The following is a 21561-nucleotide window of genomic DNA, read 5'->3' on the forward strand; positions in this document are numbered from 1 at the left end:
CCGAGACCGGCGCTGGCGTCTCGGCGGCGTCTGTTGTGGAGGCTGCGGGGCTGGTAGCTCGAGCTTTTATCCGGAGGATGACCATTGATGCTCTCTGTGGAGTTGGAGGCTCAGTAAGCTTTATTTGCTCCTCGAGGGTAGGTAGGAGAAGAGGAGAGCTGAAGTGGTGAGCGAGGGGAGCTCGAATGGCTAAAGTGGTGCGACATGCCCAGGGGAGGGCTCGAGTGGAGGAGGTGGTGCTAGCGGTGGCGCCGGAATCGGAGCGTCGAAAGGAGTCATGGACTTAGCCACCCGGTCGCGGGATCTAGTCCGCCTCGACAAGGGCGGGAACCCGATCCACTAGTGAAAGCGAAGGCTCTCCCGTAAAGCGAGTGGAAAAGCGGCCGTGGGTGGCGATGAATTTGGAGGCCCAATTTGTGTACCGGACCGAACCACGGAGGGTGGCTAATCAAAAGCGCACCGACTGCGCGCCTTAGTCGAGTAAAGGTAGCGGCTTTGTTTTGGAACAGATCATACTGGATGGGAACCCAAGGAATTGGATGATGAGAAGGGGATGGCGGATACCATACGTCGGATGGAAATCGCGCAATGTCCGATGCATTAGAATTATCGTCCGTTAGTATAGCATGTTAACCTATGTTCATTGCTTTGATCTGTTTGCATGTGTGCATTGTTGTAGCTTGTCAGCGGCTTCCAAAAGTTGAAAGAGATTGCGCTTGATTTAAAACGGATAGGAGTCTGTCTTTGAAGTTAATGGAAGAGCTGAAAAACGTGCAGGACGCGGCCAAGATGGAGCGTGATGAGCTCGAGGGTCTGCGGAAGGCACATGAAGCTCTGACTCTGTCGAAGATGCTGAAAGACACCGAAGCTGAAGATCTGAAGCAGAAGTTAGAAGGAGCGGAAGGTAACGTTCGTGCCGCGAATCGTGGAAATGGGGGAGGTGAGCGATTATGCCCTCCATCGTAAGAAAGTGCTTTCGGGACGCTACTAAGGCGCGTCTGACGATCTGGATCTCGCGACTCACGGAGATCTGGAAATAGATTACAAAGCTTTGAAGGAGGAACACGACGCCGCGACGCGTCCGCACTACGATGGAGCAGTGCGAGGGAGGCGTCGGTGGGGCGATTGGGTCCTCCTTGATCATACCAGAAACCGTGGTGTCGAAATTTTGGAACTATTGCTTTTGATCTGTTGATGAGTTTAGAACTGGACGGGATATCGATCGAAGTGGAAGGGAAGGCTGGCCGAGGTTGATGAAGCGTTTGAGCTGGCTATTCGACCGTGGTGCCCATGGAGGCGATTTGTGAATTTATTTTTGTTTCTTGCCGCTTATATCTTTGTGATACAATAGAACTGGTTTCACAGGGGTAACCTAGGCGGTTCGCTTTTCTTGTGTTGTTATACTATGCTCTTTGCAAGCAATTTGGTACCCCGCGTGCTAATTCGGGTAACCATGTGATGTTACTATTTGTGTAGCGGGTTGGATTTCACGAGTAGTCAAAGTGACTTCGGCTAAACAACGACCATATGAGAAAACGGTAAACCAGTCGTCCCTTGTTTTCATCGCGGTCTTTGGCTATTTGTTTTGCTTTGTGTGCTTGACTCGTTTGCTTGATCATAGCTGATTGTGATTAGGCTGCGCGCATAACGTAAGCGTGGTAGATGCGTTCGCGGTGACCACTTAGGCTTGATGGTGACCGGTAAGCTTGGATGGCGTCCCCGCTGTTGGGTTATACCTCGAGGCGTTGTTCGAATTGCGATGTATTGATCGCGCAAACCGAAGTGTTTCTTCGCGTCGCGTGACGCGTGTAGGGAGGCGAGGGTTCGGGGGGACATAATGATGGCGGCGGATGGCGTTTGGCGTCTCAAGGCAATTATGAGGCCTAGGAAAAAAGACGTTTCCTAAGGAATATAAGCGGTTCCTCGCATACCATCAAGGTATTTGGCCATCGTTAGTCTGCTTATTTGCTCCTGTCTTCTTCCGGCTCTACCACCGTCGCCGTGCTCTCTTCTTCTTGCTTCTTCACGTGCGTGGTTTCTTCTTTGTACATGTTATTCCGTTTGAGAAATACCTAGAGTAAGCTTTAAAGCCGCCGTAACTTTCTTTGCTAGGTTAGGATGGCTAGATGTCGATGCGTTTGTGAGAGAAGCGTCCCCACTATCAATGGAGGAAATGGAGTTTGAGCCTCATGTTCATGGCGATCGGGGGAGAAAGGTTGCGGATGGAAAGCGAAGGGTCATAAAAGCGACCGAGGAGATAATAGTCGCCCTGGCTGGCGGCATTATATTAGTCGCCCGGCCAGTGGGCGAAAATCTTGTCGTTCGCTTAAAGCAACGAGTTGGGCAAAGTCGCGCCCGATTCTGGTGAGTTCGGCCCCGCCATGTAAGGATGTGGGGGCGAATTCTACTACCTGGGGAAGGCGGGAAGAAGCGGATGGTGAAAGCGCTTCGGTTGTAGCTTCCACTTTCGGCTCCCATAGCGACTAAGCGTTACGAAGGGATTATGCTAGATGGTGATAAAGCGAGAGGTTGAGGGCGAGGACATGGGGACCCTACTGGGGGCGATGGACATGGCGCTTGTTTGGTGAGTTTCGATAGCTTAAAATTTTGTTATACCGACTTCGGTGGAGTCCGGTGTTCTAAGCGTGTTCATGCGGTTTCTTGCGAGGGTATGATAAAATTTGAAAGATCTTTGTGCGGCGTTTCGAGACTAGTGGTAACCCGCGTGGAATTTGCGGGGTTGATCGCGAGCTGCGTGGGGGTGGACAAGAAGAAACTAGAAGTGATGTCCACCAAGTACCGTAACGTAAGCTGGCGAAACTTATTTATCTTGGTGGCCGGATATGGACCGATTTGGAAGGGGAATTGGCGGTTGTATTTGCTTATGCGAAGAAATGTCGGAAGGTGGAAAAAGCGAAGAAGGCATATATCTTGAAGCCTATATCGCCTATGCGCTCTGGACGAAAAGTATGACCGAGAGGAAAGCGATTCTTTGGCGAGGAAGAAAAGCACGAAATCGTGTGATCTTTGAGGTCATTTCGGCATCTGCCGACTAAGCGCTTGACCGGGAGACAAGCATGTCATTACTGAGAATTGATAAGGTGATCGTCATCTGACTCTGTTAGTCTTAAGTTGTGAGTGTAGTCTACATTTCTCTCTCTTATACGAGAGCAAACAATAGAGCTGTGTTTTCAGGCTTGCCTGAGCAGTTCGCCTTTTTGTTTGGAGGACTGGTTTCCGCGAAAGCGGCAGTTCTATACTTTGTTTATTTTGTATGAGACGCCGATCTGGATTTTCTGGGTAATCCCAGCAGATCGGTGGGCATATCTATTGCAATGCTTGATCGAATATTGTTATTGGTTGTGTTTCGCATGCATGTTATGTTTTCTGTGTATGATGCATGTAGCTTGCGATAGCTGAGTGTCTGCTTGTGGAGAGCGTTCTCGTTTTAGTCGACCCTAGAAAGATAGGTCCTGGACGTTACAAGAATTGGAGAGGCTAAGTAGCCTGTAAGCTCCCCGAGAACATGCGCGCTTTCATTTGAGGCGTTTCTCGTGTAGTCGATCCTAGAAATATAGGTCCTCGGCGTAACAAGAATTGGAGAGGCTATGTAGCCCGTGAGCTCGAGAGTTGTGTGCTTTCGCGGGAGGCGTTCGTGTAGTCGATCCTAGAAATATAGGTCCTCGGCGTAACAAGAATTGGAGAGGCTATGTAGCCATTGAGCTCCGAGATTTTGTTATTGCTTCGGCGGAGAGCGTTCTCGTGTAGTCGATCCTAGAAATATAGGTCCTCGGCGTAACAAGAATTGAGAGGCTATGTAGTATGTCTTGAGAGCGTTCTCGTGTAGTCGATCCTAGAAATGTAGGTCCTCGGCGTAACAAGAATTGGAGAGGCTATGTAGCCATTGAGCTCCGGAGTATGTGCTGTGGGAGAGGCGTTCTCGTGTAGTCGATCCTAGAAATATAGGTCCTCGGCGTAACAAGAATTGGAGAGGCTATGTAGCCGTGAGCTCCGAGAGCGGTGCTTTGAGGAGCGAAGCGTTCGTTAAGCGAGAGTATCTTGCCGGGTCGTGAGCCAAGCGAGCCAAGCAAAAACGCGTGTTGGCGTCTATGCTTTGTAAACTGGTTGACTTGCCAATACAAATAAAGATAGTAACTTGTATTAAATAACACGGGGAAACTTATTTAACATTAATGTGAACCAAAACATGTACAACATGGATGAAATTTATTGGTAAAATTTTTTCGGTAGATAAGTATTCCAAGGTCGAGGCAACATCTTCCCCTCTTGGGTTCTTATCCGGTATGCTCCATTGCCCGACGGCGTTCCACGATGTAGGGGCCTTCCCATGTGGGTGCTAACTTGGAATCGTCCTGCGTCTTTTTTTGAGCACTAGGTCTCGGGTTGAAAAAGACCTAGGATGAACTTCGCTTATTGTAGGAGTTCTTGAGTTTCTTTGGTAAGATCGCGACTCGACGGCAGCTAAGTCTCGCTTTTCTTCAACAGTCGGCGCGTCCTCGTGATAACCGGAGTCGTTATGCCCCGACTTCAACAAGTTCGATCGAGTTGTAGTGACGGTCATTTCGGTGGGAATTACGACTTCGTTCCATAACATAAGGAGAATGGCGACTTCGCCCGATCTTGGAAGCGGTACGTAGTGCGGTGAGCCCATAGAATGTTTTCAACTGGTTTGGCCATTGGCTCTTATTCTTTTCAATCTTTTTCTTCAAATTTTCCAAGATTGCTTTGTTATACGGCTTTGGCGTTACTTTACTCGAGCGCATCTTGGCGGAGTAGAACGCATGAATGATCTTCCACTTGGCTAGGAACTCTTTAAGCTGATTCGGCCTTTGAATTGAGGCCCATTGTCCATTACTAATGTATGTGGTAAACCAAATCTGGTGATAATGTGAGTCGGATGAAGTTTGGACATGGGACTCTTTGGCGTGTCGCGAGAGGAATGGCCTCGACCCACTTTGGTGAAGTAGTCGGTTGCGGCTAGGACAAAGCGGAAGCCGTACTCTTACGTGGGATGAATGGTCCCATGATGTCCATGCCCCACATGAAAATATTACGGGCTCGCTATCTTGTCGGTTAGCGGCAGGTTGGATGATATTGTGGCGAGCGTTTGGCATTTGAGACATTTGAGGGCGTATGCTTTAGCATCGATCCGCATCCGGGGCGAAATATCCTTGAGAGATGGCCTTGTGAGCTAATGGCGGCCGCCCGGCGTGATTTCCCACATTCGCCGTGGATTTTCGCAAAAATCAATTGACCCGATTGCGGGGTAATGCATCGTAAAGTGTGGGCCACCACGGATTTCTGAATAGCTTGTTTTGGACTAAACAATAACGCCGAGCTTGATAAGAGACTGCGGCCTTGGTATGCTCCTCGAGGGCGTGCCGTCTTGGATATAATCGATGATGGGCTGCATCCATGTTTGGCTCAACCGACGGCGGAGAAAAAGGGAAATATCGCTTATCATCAAGGTGTGGTCGACTTGGTATGCGGTCGGTCGGCGACTTCTATGAGAACTTGTCGGGAACGCATTTCGAGTGCAGGTAGCCAAATAAGCTAAACTATCTGCGTGGCGGTTCTCCTCACGCGCAAGAAATGATGTATGTGTACCGCTTAAAAGAAGGCAATAAGCGATGAGCGACACGAAGATACTTGGAAAGGTTACCGCCGTGGGTAGTGTACTCTTTTGCAACTGGCGAGCGACCGGTTCGAGTCACTAAAGACTTGGAGCTCTTCGACACCGAAGCTGCGGCGCCATCCTTAGTCCCCTAATTAATTAGCCATTACTACTCGGCTTCATTGTTGGAAGTTGCAAAATCAATGCGGACTGACTTTTCAATCATATTTCCGTCGGAAACTAAGGCGACTCGATGCCGCTTCCACCGAGATTACTCGAACCATCCACAAAAAGAGACCCAAAGGCGATTTGACTCCGTTTTTGTTATGCGGGAGCTCGGTTTCTTGTTCCCAGTTGGGGTCCTCGACTGGGAAATCTGCTAGGAAATCGGCGACGACCTGACCTTTCTGAGAAGTGCGGGGGACGAACTCTATGTGGTGTTCTCCGAGTTCTTCGGCCCAAACTGCCATTCGGGTAGTCTTGTTTTCTTTGTGAAGGACTTTCTTCAATGGAAGGTCGGTAAGAACTTTGATTTGATGTGCTTGAAAGTACGGCCTGAACTTCCGTGCGGAATACAACAAAGCAAGTACGGCTCGTTCCAGGAAGGAATAATTCTTTTCGGCTGGCGTGAGTGTCTTACTCGTGAAGTAGATCGGCTTCTCTGAATTGTTCTCCTCTTTAAAAGAGCCGGTGCTGATGGCGAAAATCGAGCTGACGCTAGATAAAACTGATGTGTCTCTCCATATATTGGTTTGGCTAAGACGGGAGGCGTGGTGAGATACTCTTTGAGAGTAGCGAATGCATGATGACATTGATCGCTCCATGAAAACGGCTCGCCTTTTTGAGGCTGCTGCAGAACGGTCTACACTTATCGAGGCCCCTTGATATGAACGGTTGGCGCCGCGACCATTCCGAACAATTTCGTAGTATTTGTTTTTTGTCGTGGATCGGGCATATCTAAAACTTCCGGATCTGGTCGATTTGCCTCGATCCTGCGACACCGACATACCCTAAAACTTGGGAGGGCGCCCAAAGAGGCATTTTTCTGGGTTCAACTTCATGCCCGTCTGGCGTAGTCGGAGAACGCTTGTTCTAGGTGGGTGAGGTGATCACCCGCTTTTTGCTTTTGACCACCATGTCGTCAATGTAGACCTCCATGGTGTCGCCTAACATGTCTTGGAACATATCCGTGACCGGGCGTTGGTATCGCTCGGCGTTCTTCGAACCGAGCGGGAGGGGCGTTGTAACAATAGATCCCTTGCTCCGTAATGAGCGAAGTCTTCTCTTGATCTTCCTCGGCGAGTGGGATTTGGTTGTACCCATATGCGCATCCATAAAGGAGAGGAGTTCATGACCCACGAGGTTTGGTCGACCCGGTTGGTCAATGCGAGGCAAAGGAAAGCTATCTTTTAGGCGTGGCGATTGACATTTGTGAAATCGACGATGTTTAAGCGGCTGTGCCATTCTTTTTGGGGACGGCGACAATATTGGCAATCCACTCGGGGTAGTCTACCTTTCTGATGAAACCGACTTGCTTGAGTTTTTCGACCTCGTCATTGATGGCTTTTTGAAAGCGCAGGGATAGTCGACGAGGTTCGTTTGTCGGTTGGTCTAGCATTGGGGTTCACGTTTAATTTGTGGCAAGCGAGGTTAGGATCGATTCCGGGCACATCGATATACGACCAAGCAAAAACATCTTTATTCATTGATAAGAAATTTACAAGTTGGGATCTGAGTGTGGGGTCGAGGTTAGCCCCTACATATACAAAACCGGGTCGTCTTACGTGCCAAGATTCACTTTTCTTTTTCGCCCTTTGGGGTTTTACAACCGGTGGCGAAGCACTACTTGGCGACTCACTTCGGAGAAGAAGGGCTGGCTGGTGGTGGACGATCGACGGGGCCGATGGTGGGCGACTGTTCGTTAAACGCTGACGGGGGGTAGCCTTAACGGGGAGTGGGACTGGCTGCAAACACATTGATGAGATGCGGGCTGCTATTGGCTATTGGTGGCGACCCGACATGGGCTGAAACGATCTCTACGAAACTTTAACTAACGGCCATTTTGTCGTTGGGTCAAAGCTAGAGGTCTTCGCCCGGTGCATTGAGGACTTCGGGAGCGAGTCGCGGTATCGGCATTGGAGAGAACTTCGCTTGTAAGAGCCCCGGCGTTACGCTTGGCGATTCGGGGTTGAACCTGCGACTAAGTCCGCGTGCCATTGTGTAGGCTGGAGGGATCTGTATGGTGGGAAGCAATTCACGGCGGTCGCGATCGTTGATTGGACTGGTTGCAATGGTGCGCTTCAAGTTGATTGCTTCTAAGCTCCATCATGCCTCGAGGTCACGGGAAGCGGAGAACTTGATGTAAAAAGTGGGACGATGCGGCTCGCATCGATGAATCCAGCGACGTCCGAGGGATGGCATTGTATGGCGACTTTGTCGTCGAGAACGCGAGAACCGAGTATTACAGGTAATCTTATCCTCTCGAGATCCCACGTCTTGGTAAGATAATGTCACCAATGGGGGGTCGACTCTGGAGCCATTGAACCCGTAAAAAGGGGCGATTAGATCGACGAAACGGACTGGGGGAGGTTCATCTCTTGCATGGTGTGGTAAAATAAAATGTCACGAACTGCGAGGGTCGATCGGGGCCGCTTTGATCCGGTCGCTGATTTTGACATGAGCGACCAATCGTCATTATGAGGAAGGCGGACTTTGCTTAAGTCGGCCCTGTGAAAATGATATCGCTGCTTGGCTGCGACCTGAACCACGCGGGGCGTGAGCTGCCTGTGAAGTAAAATGATAGACTTCCTGAAGAGCGCCAACCCGACGTCTTTTCTCTCGGGAAGAGGTCCGCGAATCGTCCGGAAAGGTAATCACATGAATAGTGCGAGCATTGTCGCGATCGGACGAGTGTTGCCTTCTCGTGGCGAAACGATCCGCGAGGCGTCCTCTACTGTGAGGACGAGCCTGTACCCCTTGGCGGTGACGGTGAGGTGGAGACCGACTACGTACACGACGAGCCATTAACTTGTGACGCAGGTCGCCATCAGGAATGCTAGTGTAATGCTTTATATAACCAGCTTCCACCAGGTCTTGGAGATAAATAGCGAGCCCCGGCAAAGATGCATCAGTTTCATGGCACTTTGCTTTATGAAATGCACAAAAAGGCTTGCCAGGTCGATCTGCGGGCTGCCTGATGATTGGCCGGAAAAATGAGGCGCGCTTAATCTTATCCAGTATGTGACTGGGGGAACGTGTCAGGACAGTGAATTCTCGGCTGTTATCGATCGTAGACGCTCTTTGGGGAAAAGCGACTGGCAGCGCTTCTTGCCCCGGGGGGAACGATCTGAGACTTCAGCGACCTCGTGGTTCTCTTGTAAACCATGGAGTTTTAAAGTTTCCTGCAGCTTGATGTACTTGTCCACGCGAGCGTAGAGCTCGGACAGTGTCTCTGGGCGTTCCTTCATCAACGACCTAGCGAGGTCGGTGTTTCGCACTCGGCAAGCATTGGAAAAGGCCAGTGTGGCGAAAGATTCTTTCAAGCCACTTTCCATGCACAGCAGTTCGGCCTTGAACCGTCCTAGGAATTCACGAATAGTCTCGTCCTCCTTGAACGATAATTGAAACAGAGAATCAAGATCTGCCTTCTTCCGCCTGTTGTGGACGTACTGGCTGGCGAACAAATCAGTAAGCTGTTCGAAGGTGTTTATAGAATCAGACTCCAGTGAAAAGAACCAATCGAGAGCGCCATCTTTGAGGCTGGCTGGAAATAATCTACAGTGGAGATAATCAAACTCGGGTGAGCTGTAAAGTGCCAAACTCTGAATATAGCGAGCCACATGCTGACCAGGGCATGTGCTGCCGTCATACATGGGAAAGCGTGGCTGGATAAAGTCGTGTGGAGAAGATTTACTGAGGACCTCTGCGGTGAACGGAGATGCACGATACGTCTTAAGCATCTTGTGCACAATCTGTGTCGAATCCTTCTTCGCAGCGGTCTGGCCAATCCTTTGGGATAACTCATTAATCTGCTGATTAACGTCATTGATGCTGTGCTCGGCTCCGTTGCCGACTTGTTGTTGCTGATAACTATCCACCTGAGCACGTAAAGTAGCATTTTCCTCCCTGAGCAAGGAAATGCTCTCATTCGTTATTCCTATCTGGTGGGCAAGGTTCTGAACTTGATCTTCTATGCTAAACCATGCTTCGTGGGGTGGAGAGTTAGAGATGGATGAACCCGATCTAAAGTGGCTCTCCGATAATTGAAACCCGCAGAGGGCGCCAATGTAAAGGGCGTTTTGATCTTCTCCAATTACAATAAGGATGAGCGGGAAGGGTTTGGATTTTGGATATGACCGAGGTCGCTATGAAGCGCCTCACATATCTTCTCGATTTTCCTTTTTAAGGGGGGAGAAAGAATCAGGTCCGGCGTAGTTCGATGGGGTGGTATTTATAGGATTACGGGAGTGGAGATCCTTGGACACGTGTACCCTTTGTGTACAAATGTAGGGTAGAGATCGTGAATGAGTCTTTGGAGTGGTTTTGGTGTAAGTCGTGCTCGATTGGGAGTTGGTAGCGGTAGTCCCTATTTCCGGTGGTGGGAAATACAAATAAGATTTTGGCAATGATTACATCTGGTGGGGCGCGTTCTGTCTCTGGCAAAGTGTTCGTACTGAGGTATCTTTGTTCGTACCACCTACTTGTAAGGAGTCGCTCGCAGATCGGTCTTGGAGGTCGATGCGTTGAGGTCGCTTGTGCTTCGTCTGCAATGTCCCTACACCACCTACTTGTAAGGAGTCGCTCGCAGATCGGTCTTGGAGGTCGATGCGTTGAGGTCGCTTGTGCTTCGTCTGCAATGTTCCTTAGTGGGGATATTGCTCCCCTACAGTATGCAACAATAAGGTCCAAACAGCCAGTTTATGGATTTTGTTATTAGGCTATTTGTTGTCCTGCCAAAGACACAGATTTGATCATTTGGGTGAATGGAGTCGTTGAGTACTTTGCAGTTTGGTCATTGTTGATTATCAAGTTTGTACCTGGACCTTTACCAACAAAAAAAAAGGGTTTGTAACTGGACGCAAAGAACATTGAGATTAGGGCCAATAGCCTTCTAATGGGGCTGTGGCCTCAGGCCAAAGTGGTTTGGGTTTGAGTGGGCAAATATTTTCAAAATTTGCTATTTATTTACTTGGGATCAAAGATGTTGGGCGTACTGACACACTTAAACTTGAGATCAAAGCATTATACCTAACACACGCCCTGAAGATCTTCTCTTAAGCGCACTAATTGCCTGGCCGGTGAATGGCGTCATGCCTACGAAACAATTCGGCTTAGCTCCTGCTTGCTTACAAATTACAATGGCAATATTCTTATGCAATTTGGGTCACTTAAAACACAGCAAGTCTCACTCGGAAGAGGTCGAGAGCATTTACGAAAAAATGTTTATAAAAGCCCTCCACAAAGTGACTTCCACCAGTGACCAGTTTACCACCACCAAAGCAACACTTGGCCACTCTCTCCCCAGGACCACAGAGACACATATCACCACCTAAGATACCGTTTTACCACACAGAGAGTGACTCTCTAGGACAGATGGGGGGTACCGCTGACGCAAAATAATAAATGGCCCGGTCCAACAAAAACAACCTAGTGTATATAGTTGAAGAATCATTGTTCATACCTCAACATAAGCTATATAAACAATCATTGTTAGTTCATACCTTTTCATATGGGGGTTCATACTTATTTGGAGTATGAACAATTACTGTTCATACGTTAAGTAAGAACACCTATTAGAGTATGAACGATCATTGTTCATACATATTTGGGTTGTTCGATCATATCTTAACGAAGAAAATGCATAGATGGGTAACGAACTATACACAAAATCAAATATTGGTGTATAAATTTATTTTTTAGCAAATTTGGGTAACAAAGTGTACCACGTTTTGTAACGTTGGCTTCTGTTTCATTTCCGTCTATTTTTTTTCACACGTGTCAAGTTTTTTTTTTTCTTTTTCTCTAATTATGTGTCACTTATTTTCCTATGTGGCAATCTAGTGGCAATCTGACACGTATGAAAAAATTGGACGGAGGTGAAACAGATCAAACCCAACGTTGCAAAACGTGGTACACTTCGTCACCCAAATTTGCTCAAAAAAAAGTTTATACACTAATGTTTGATTTCGTGTATAGTTTGTTATCCATCTATGCATTTAATCCTATCTTAACATGAGCTATGAATACTCATTGTTCATACCTATTTGGAGTATGTATGAACAATCATTATTGTTCATACCTCAACATAATGTATGATCAGTAAAAATACATATTGGAGTATGATTATTCATACCCCAAAAACAATCACTATTCATATCTCAATATGAGCTGTGAACAATCATTGTTTATACCTGGTATGAACAATCAATGTTCATACCTCAACATAATGTATGATTAGTAAGAACACATATTGGAGTACAATCATTGTGCATACCTATTTGGGGTATGAACAATCACTATTCATACCTCAACATAATGTATAATCAGTAAGAATACATATTGGAGTACACTACACCATAATAGGATATTTGCAACATGCACTTTTTTTGATTTGCAACGGTTATTTACCGTTAGTAAGTTTCCAACGTTAAATAAACGTTGACAATATTGTAAAGCGTTGTTTTATTTGGGTGAATTTCCGGAATTAATTGCTAACGCGTAAAAAGCGTTGGAGAAGACGAGAAGTGTTATAAATTAAAAACTTGAAAATTTCGCAAAAGAAGGAAACGAAAAAAATTGAAATAACTTTCTTTCTCTCCTCTCTCTCTCTCACCGCCGCATTTCAAGAACCCTAAAATTATCATCTCGATCCAACTAATTTTCGCACTCCTCAAAACTAATTCATCACCGCCGTAATAGTTATGAAATACATGCACATGAAGAATCTTGTAGAGTTGTTCGTTTTATCAATGGCGGTACCGGTATTATTTAATTTTCTTTCTTTTCTTCCCTAAATTGCATTCTTTACTCTTCTTCTCACTTTGGTTTTATCAAAGTAAGTCAATTGTTTTGGTCTGTTCTCTTTTCTGGACCATCAGTGTTATATGTTTAAGCTACATTTTTCTGTTTCTTTTGAGAGTATAGGCGCTAAAGAAAACATTTAAGAAGTTGGACCACAATGTAAATATTCAGGATTTCTTGGGTACAAGGTACATATTTCTTGGTCTTACATTTTTCTTTTTAGTTTAGAGTATGGGCCGGTACCCGATTACCCGAAACCGAATATTCCGGTTCTGGGTCTTAAAAAGTTAGACCCATTTAAAATGGGTCATTAAAAACCGAATCGATAAAGAACCGAAACTGTTGAACTGAATAGTAAAAAACCCATGGGTACCCGAACCGAAACCGAAACCGATTATTATGATTTCGATATATAAAATTTAATATTATATTACATTTAAGATAATCAAACTCATACATCATAATATAAAATATATTGTTTACGTGTAAAAGTCTATTAAATATATATAGCATAATAGTGAATGTGTGTTGTTAAATGTATATTTTATAATTATACGTTAAACAAGTGTATCATAGATTATTAATAATAATATCAACGTGTATATTATGAATTAACTAATACATTTTATATTTATTAACTTATGCACGTGTATATTTAAATAGGATACACATGTTTGATATATTGTGGTACACGCACTTATTATAAACTAATATATAGTGTTTATGTTAAAAATTAGTGATGAGATGTAATTGTAAGATGCATGTACTCGCATGTTCGATTTAAAATGCGAGTTAATATACGTGTACAAATATATGTGTATGCACGTAAAATATATCAATGTAACAAATATATGTGATTGCACTTGTACACGATCGAGTTAATACAAGGAAACAAATATATGTGTATGTACGTAAAAAAAAAATCAAAATGATAAGGTTAGATATTTGATTATTTTAATTTCTATATCAAAGGTTTAAATTATCACATGAATAGTAAATGTTTTAACGTGTATGATTGATACATATTCATAAATTGATGTAAATATGATTGTTGATACATCACTAATTATATATAAAATATTATTGTGTAGAAAAATAAAAAAAATAAAAAAATAAAAAAATAAAACAATACAAGTTTTAGTATTTAAATGATTGAAATTGTTTAATAATCATAATAAATAATAAAGACCCGAATTAGAACCGAAACAGATAAAAACCCATGGGTTTTTATGGTTGTTGGGTTCTATAATTCTCATACTAAAACCGTTGAGAACCGAAACCGATAAAACCGCAAATAGTAAAACCCAAACCGAAACCGCTAAGACCTGACCCAAAAACGACCCGTTGGCACCCCTAGTTTAGACCTTATTCTGTAATTTCTATTTAGTTTTGTACCTGACTACGAAATCTGATATTACCGTTTTGCTTTTTTGCAGTACTCAAACTGTTGAGGTACGCCTCACCGAACTGAGCTTGATTTTTTTTTCCTCTTTATTTTTCAAACTGACAAGACTGTCAAGGTGTCAGGATTTTGATGTAATTGGTTGAACTGCTTTGGGCAAGGATCTGACGAATCAATTAAGGCTACTCGAAGCTCAATTGTCAAAAATGCATAAAAGACTGAGGTAAGACTTCGGATAAAAATATTTTCCAGCTCTTGTATATGATCTCGTGACACTGTATTTCTATTAATTCTGTATCAGTAAGTGTTTTAGCCCTTTGTATCTTCTACTGAAGGAGATATTCACACATCATGAACCTATATTTTGTAGTCAAGACTTTTTATTTTGATAAACTTCTGTCTTCAGTCTACAGTCTACACGCTACACCTTCTTTGGTCAACTTAAAATGTAATTGAGCTTAGAAAACATTCTCTAGCTAAGATAGAGGCTCTCTATTTACTCTGTTGATTTGGAGTAGTAGAACACATTAGCACTTTTTTGTTGCGTTTTTAACGAAGCATTTTCAGAGGCCTAAGGGTTAAGCATGAGTGGTTAATGTCATGAGCACTGCATGGCAGGAGTTATGAAAGTAAAAACTAAATTAGAAAATTTTGTACATCAAAAAAGTAAGGACTATATTTTGATGAAGCATATATCAAATGAATACACAATCTATTGATGTTGTTGCTCAATTTAAAGTTTAAAGTAGTCATTACCTTTCAACACCAATGTGAGCACATATGGTGCCGAAGTCCCATGCAAGGTGTCAGCAAGGGGGCTTGTGAGGCATCCATTTCCCCCCATTATTATCATTATTATTACTTTTATGATTATTATTATTATTATTATTTATAAATGATTTTTACATGGATCTTTTTTTGAGGTTCCTGATTGCGGAACAACTTGAATGAGAACTTTTGCTTAAGATGCAACCAACTTATGTTGCTTAGATTGATCTGAGTTGCTGTAAATAGATTACTTATCTGAGACACGGTTTCACCTAAGGATCTTTGGAGAATTATTTCTATGATTGGAAGAACTATAGTTACTAATGCATGTGCCATTGTATTCTTATTTTACCTTAGTCTGCAGCTTCCATTACTATTTTTGGTAGACACATCTTTTATGTTGCCTAGATATCTTTCATCCAAATTAAAAAAGAAAAAAAACTGGTATTCTTTGTTCTCTCTTGTTGCATTTTGGGCCTTTGGAAGTAAATTAGATCTATACTTGTACATCTTGACATGCATGTATACTTGCTAAAAAGTGTGAAACTCATATAGTTGTATCATCTTGCAGCTGTTAGACCGATCCTGAGAAGATCAACAATATTGAACATTTAAGGGCAATGGAAGATTCTCTTAAAGAATCACTTAATCGTATCCACTCCCACAAGGTATTCCCATTGTTTGACTTGTTTCTCTACTCCAATAACATTATGTGGCATCATTTGCATCATTCTCTAGGCCTTGTTCCACCAATATCAGATTGTCTAGAAAATTTTTAGATAGGATGTTGTTGGTTTTTCCCCCTCTTCGGGTTTGTGTCTCCGTGGTCTCTCTTTGGTGAGTCTATCTCACCTATCTTGTATCACTATATCATTTTTTAGTGGTCAAATTATCTGACATGGAAAAACATTATGTTCCAATTAATTCTTCCAAGCAAGAACTCGTCCTCCATTCACACATTTGGACAGTTGCTGATGATTGCGGCACTTCCAATTCGGCTCTTATTTTTTAAGAGCTCTTAACCTGCCCAGTGCGCTCTACGTTTCATGAACACAAAGACCACACAACCTTCTTCATGGCAAGGGTTTTTGTGTTCATTGTAACTTCCTTTTGCATCATGGTTTAGCAAATTCAGTAGAGGAATACTGAGTAGAGCATCTTCCATGTATGTACCAAAAGCATGGGAGCAGAGTCGAGGTTTGGAGTTGTATATTTTACTTAGAGACATATAATCAAAGGTTGTACTTGTTGCTTTCCTTTGCATCATGATTTAATAAATGTCACTAGAGTAATGACCATGGCCTCATGCATCATGCACAAAGAAAGCATATGGGACTATAGGAGGGATCTGTTCACATAGAGAGGTACTGGACCTAAGAGTTAGTAGTTAAGCACTTTAACTTCTATTGGCAGGAAAACTTTGGAAAGCAGCAACTAATGTCACTAGAATGCACTACTCAGGTAACACTGGTTTTAGTCCTCCTTCTCACTTGTTTATGTAGACAGAGCTCTTATATGAATCATTTCACTCCTGTAGTTCCAGAATGGTATGCATTTGCCCTTGGGAATGGGCGGTGAGCAACAAGCACAATCTATTTCATGGCTTCCCAATAATGATAGTCAACACTTGATGTTAACCGAGGACCAAAGCTTGCTACATCAGAGGTAAGCGGGATACGTAAATATTTGTGCTAAGGTTTTCTTCTAATGCGAGTGAATTCAGTTGGAAGTATCTGAAAATTCTCATACTAGTCTTTAAACTTCCATACATGAGGCTTATTTTTTACAATGTTTCTGAGCATGGCATTGTATTCTAAAGACTTGAGGCCTGATTTAACTCGAAGTGTAAAGTTGACTAGGGATGGCATTGTTTTGCAACTTGTTTTGTTGTACTGACTGAAAAACTACTATAGCAGTATACCACTGTTCTGTTACCTGCTTTGCGTGTATATCTATGGTATCTATGGGAATCTATCTAAATTACATATGTAAATTGAGTTCGTGCCAGTTACAATTTATGATTGTGATAAATGATACTCCCCCACACACACACACAAAACCTCCTTTCTCTATCGTATTCTAATTAATTTATTATATTTAGGAATTCTTAAACCGTAGGCTCCATCTCCATAAGTTCTGACCAAGGACTTGTGAGAATAGCCCTAGTTAGTGGATGTCTGGTTTTGGTAATGGCCTTAAGAGGGCTTCATAGGGGGTACTCATTCATCCATGTCATATTATATATGAAAATATTTGCTTATGATTTTAGTTACCGATCTTCTAGTTATCTACTTTTGAGTGGCAATCTGATTATTCTAATCACTTTACGAAGTTCCAAAAGTGCTTCTATGAAAGTTTGAGAAAGTAATTTATGTTGGGAAATAAACTTCCTAATTGTTATTTATGTCGTAAAGATGTACAGGGTGAAGCTCTTTGATTCTTATCCTTCTATTGTTTTTCATGTTTCTATAACATTTGTTGTGTGTCTTGATTGTACTGGATTTGGTTGCGTGTTTCTAGAGACTTGGAGTGCTCCACAGATGCTTCTGTTCCCGGCTATTCGGATGTTTTGGCAACGGGAGGAAAGCAGAGATTGATGGATCGGGACGGGATGGCAGCGCCATGCACGACTTAAACAGGAATGTTTGCTTGAGACTACAACTAAGTGGCCAGTACCATTACCCACCATACGGTCTCAACTTTTTGTTGGATAAGAATATGAAACTTGATGGGAAGATGAATATGTAAGGGGCCTCCTTTGGATTATCAAATTGGTACGAGTTTTGAACCACCCATGGATGGATTTGACACCAACCATCATACCTGGGGATCAAGTTTTGTACCTTGTGCCAATGGCATATTTGATGACCACTCCTATCAACAGGTACGAATATGAACAATGTCAATGCCATTTCGTCATCTTTTTTTTGTATGGTGTGATGAAATTCTTTCCTTTGATGCATTTAATATTAGCATTTAACTCCAATGATTTGGGTTTATACCGTTTATTAACAATTGCTCATTTGGATAATGCCCATAAGTAAGTTTTTTCTTTTACTTTATTCTTGTGAGGAATTTTATTTCATTCTTCTACTCTGTTGTCGTGCAGGGCAGCTATAAATTGCTTGGTCAACTTGACTGAGACCACTATTGCCTCAGGAGACGATAACGGCTGCATCAAGGTGTTGTTATCCACACTTTGTATATATTCATTATTATTAGCTTGTATTTTGAAGTGAATTCTTCCACTGCAGGTCTTCAGATGGTCATGCCTCCCTGTTTTTTTTTTTTTTTTTGCCATTTGTACCTTCCCCCTTTACTGCCAATTTGTGTGTTTTAAATTCAAGCTAGCTTAGTCTTGTGTTATATCTTGCAGCTTATTCTTTAAATTCAAGCTTGCTTAATCTTGTGTTATATCTTGCAGCTTATTCTTTAAATTCAAGCTTGCTTAATCTTGTGTTATATCTTGCAGCTTATTCTCATGATAGGAAGTTCTTGGGCAGTATTTCACATGATCAAATGTTGAAGGTATATGATGCTCTCTCTCTCTGATAGTATGATACATATATTTATAAGTAATGTTATATCGAAATTCAGTTTTGCACTCAATTGATGTAGTTGTTTAGTACAAATTTATGCATTTGTGTAGAGAGATGATGTACTTGCGGTTACTACTAGAGATTTTTTTTTTAGTTTCTATTATAAATATTAATTGCTATAGCTTTTGATCCACTACTTGTTGGATATACTTATTTCTGTAAGAGAAGTGGAAAATCAATCAGTTCAAAGAACAAAACCTGTTTGAATAGTTTAATCCTATCTTACATGGACACACCATATTTCAAAAATAATCCGTGTCGGATACGTATCCACGTGTCCATATTTTTTTTTGGATAAATAGATTTTATTAAAATGGACTTTGCACTATTGCACTATTTTCTTTACTTTTTAACATCCTAGCTTGGTTGACACTTGCCAGTTGTGTTATGGTTTCAATTGTGTATGTCTTTGTTCGTTTGCAGTTTAAATTGTTTATGAAAGGCTGAAGTGCCAATTTTTTAATCACATGTCATGTCATTAGGTGAGAGTGCCCGCTACGGGGTTGATATAAACACTGGTGGAATCATAGATACATTTGCCAACTTTGTATGGGAACCTGCTGTTGTTAAGGTATTCAATGTTCTTTCCCATGTTGCTTTGTTCAGTTTCTTTTTACCTGTGATCCCTTGGATTTAGACATTGGTCGTGATTGCAAATGTCTCAGATAAATGCTATAAATGCGGCAACAGAGGCAGCTTGCCTAATACTAAGTGTGGACGAGACCGTAAAGAACCCAAAGGTAAGGTTTTCTCCAGCTAGTTGTATGGCGTTGGTAGTGTATCTATCAAACATATTACACTCGGCCAAAAGTTCAGTGTCTTCAAATCCCAAGAGTTTAGTTGTTCAGCCTTCTGTTATTTCTTTTTCCATTCCACTGTGCCATCCTTGGTAGTCACGGTATTTTTAATTTTTCTTTGCATTGTTATTTTCTAATGGCTATTCATTGTATTGATAATCCAGTCGGAGAGTGCACAATGAGATGTTGCTGCTGGAGCGATGGGTCGAGGGCGTGGCGGGGTATAGTAGGTTTCCGTGGCCGTTGAAGGGGAATGCGAAGGCGTTGAGCTTTTAGGGTTTGAAGATGCCAATGACTTCCTAGAGTGAAGGGAAGATTTTGAAAGCAGGGGTGGTTTGTTTCTTGGGAAGTTTGCTTTCTATCCTTAATTTTGTTTGCTTCAGTCTGGAGTGAGTTTGTAGCTATATATATATTTGTCTAAACCATCCTTGTTTAATTATTTATTGTAGGTTTAGCTGGTCTTGCTACAAAATATGAGAATTTTTTTTCATCAGCAACGGTTTATAACCGTTACAAACGAATTTTAAATTATTATTTTTTAAATTAACTAACAATTTTGCAACGCTTAAAAACCGTTGGTAATATTTTTTAACAACTTTGCAACGCTTAAAAAGCGTTTGTGTTCTAAAAAAACCATTGCAAAGGTTTTAAATTTGTGTACAAAATAGTTACAATAAGTGTTGGAAAGTTCTGTTTGCAACGGTTAATAACCATTGCAAATTTCTATTTGCAACGCTTATTAACCGTTGCAAAAATTTCCAATACTTTACCTACGCCATATTTGCAACGCTTAAAAAGCGTTACGAAAATTATTAGCAACGTTTTTTTATCGTTGCAAATAGCCTGTTATGGTGTAGTGGTATGAATGATTGTTTATACCTATTTGGGATATGATTGAACAATCAATGTTCATACCTCAACATAATATATGATCAGTAAGAACACCGATTTGAGTATGAGCAATCATTGTTTATACCTCAATATGAGCTATGAACAATCATTGTTCATACATTAATATATTGTATAATATACGTTCACCTATTTGAGTATGAACAATAAGGTATGAACACTCATCGTTTATAGCAAAACGACAGAAAGGGTAAAATCGAAAAATATTTATTTCAAATCCAAACTATTTGTCCTTACGAGTTATTTTCACTCAAAAATTGGTTTTCAGGATTATTTCACCCGAAAATTATCCTTGAGAGTGATTAAAAAAAACGATGGTTCTGAAAGTGATTTTCACTTGAAAATGGGCCTCAATTTCTTATTTACCACAACCAACTCCTCATAAACACAACAACCACTAGGGGTGTGCACGGGTGAGTCGGTTCGGGTCGGATTTGGGCTAAAACCGACCACCGAGCCGACCCTATCGGTTTTCAAAAATAATGAACCGCAAAGAATTGGGTGAAAATGTAATTGAACCAAAACCGATTCGATTGTTCAGTTTTGATTGGTCGGGTTTAATTTCGGGCAAAAAAAAACCCAATTTTTTTGAGTTTTAAAGAAATAATATTAGCAAAAAAAACTTCATCTTTATTATTGATCTTTGAAATTGGATTTCATAACCTTAGGTAGTGTTAGAATTCATTATCAAATCGGTTTCAATAGCATTTAAATGCTTTTTTATTCAAAACACCAACCAAAATCAATGGAGAAAAGGAGAGATAGATGTTTCTTTGATTAACTATTAAAATAGAAAATTAAAGAAGAAGAAGAAGATAAAATAAAAAGGAAGTAGCAAACTATATATCAAATTAAAGAAAAGAGAAATTGTGAGAGGAGAGAAGAAGAAGCAATGGTGGAAAGAGAGTGGGGGCGGCTCATAGATAAAAGAGGATGAAGTAATGAGTTATATTTAGGGTTGTTTGGTTGTCTTATATTTCAAGATCTAATGGCTACAATTAGATCTTGTAAATCTAAGGGTTAAAAACTAAGGTGATTCCATCGGGCACTCATCAAATTGGATTGGGCAACCCCTAAAAAAAACAAGAAATTTTACAAATTTGCCATATTACAAGTTTGCCATCAAAGCCCAAGCCCAGCAACCAATTCAACCGGTATCGCCAAAACGAACCCTCCGGGTCGTTTCTGTTTACACTCAAACGACATGGTCATGTCGTTTGAGTGTACACTCAAACGACTTGGCCAAGTCGTTTGAGTATACACACAAGCGATATGCCCACGTCGTTTGAGTGCACACTCAAACTACGCGATCACATCGTTTAAGTGTACACTCAAACTACGTGACCACATCTTTTGAGTGTTAGTTTGAGTTTGAGTTACACTCAAACTATATGGCCAAGTCGTTTGAGTGTATACTCAAACGATATGGAC

General features: G+C 42.2%; 1 long non-coding RNA gene and 1 pseudogene across 1 annotated transcript; both read left to right on the top strand.

Moving 5' to 3' along the window:
- Positions 1 to 753: 753 nt before the first annotated feature.
- LOC147481341 (agamous-like MADS-box protein AGL65) lies at positions 754 to 18261 on the top strand (annotated as a pseudogene).
- Positions 18262 to 18284: 23 nt separating this feature from the next.
- Positions 18285 to 19164, top strand: LOC147481342 (uncharacterized). The gene is made up of 3 exons (XR_015206456.1): positions 18285 to 18353; positions 18907 to 18995; positions 19090 to 19164. It is a non-coding gene; the product is annotated as an uncharacterized LOC147481342 (long non-coding RNA).
- The last annotated feature ends 2397 nt before the right edge of the window (positions 19165 to 21561 follow it).

Source organism: Coptis chinensis, chromosome 8 (assembly GCF_015680905.1).
Source record: "Coptis chinensis isolate HL-2020 chromosome 8, ASM1568090v1, whole genome shotgun sequence".
NCBI lineage: Eukaryota > Viridiplantae > Streptophyta > Magnoliopsida > Ranunculales > Ranunculaceae > Coptis > Coptis chinensis.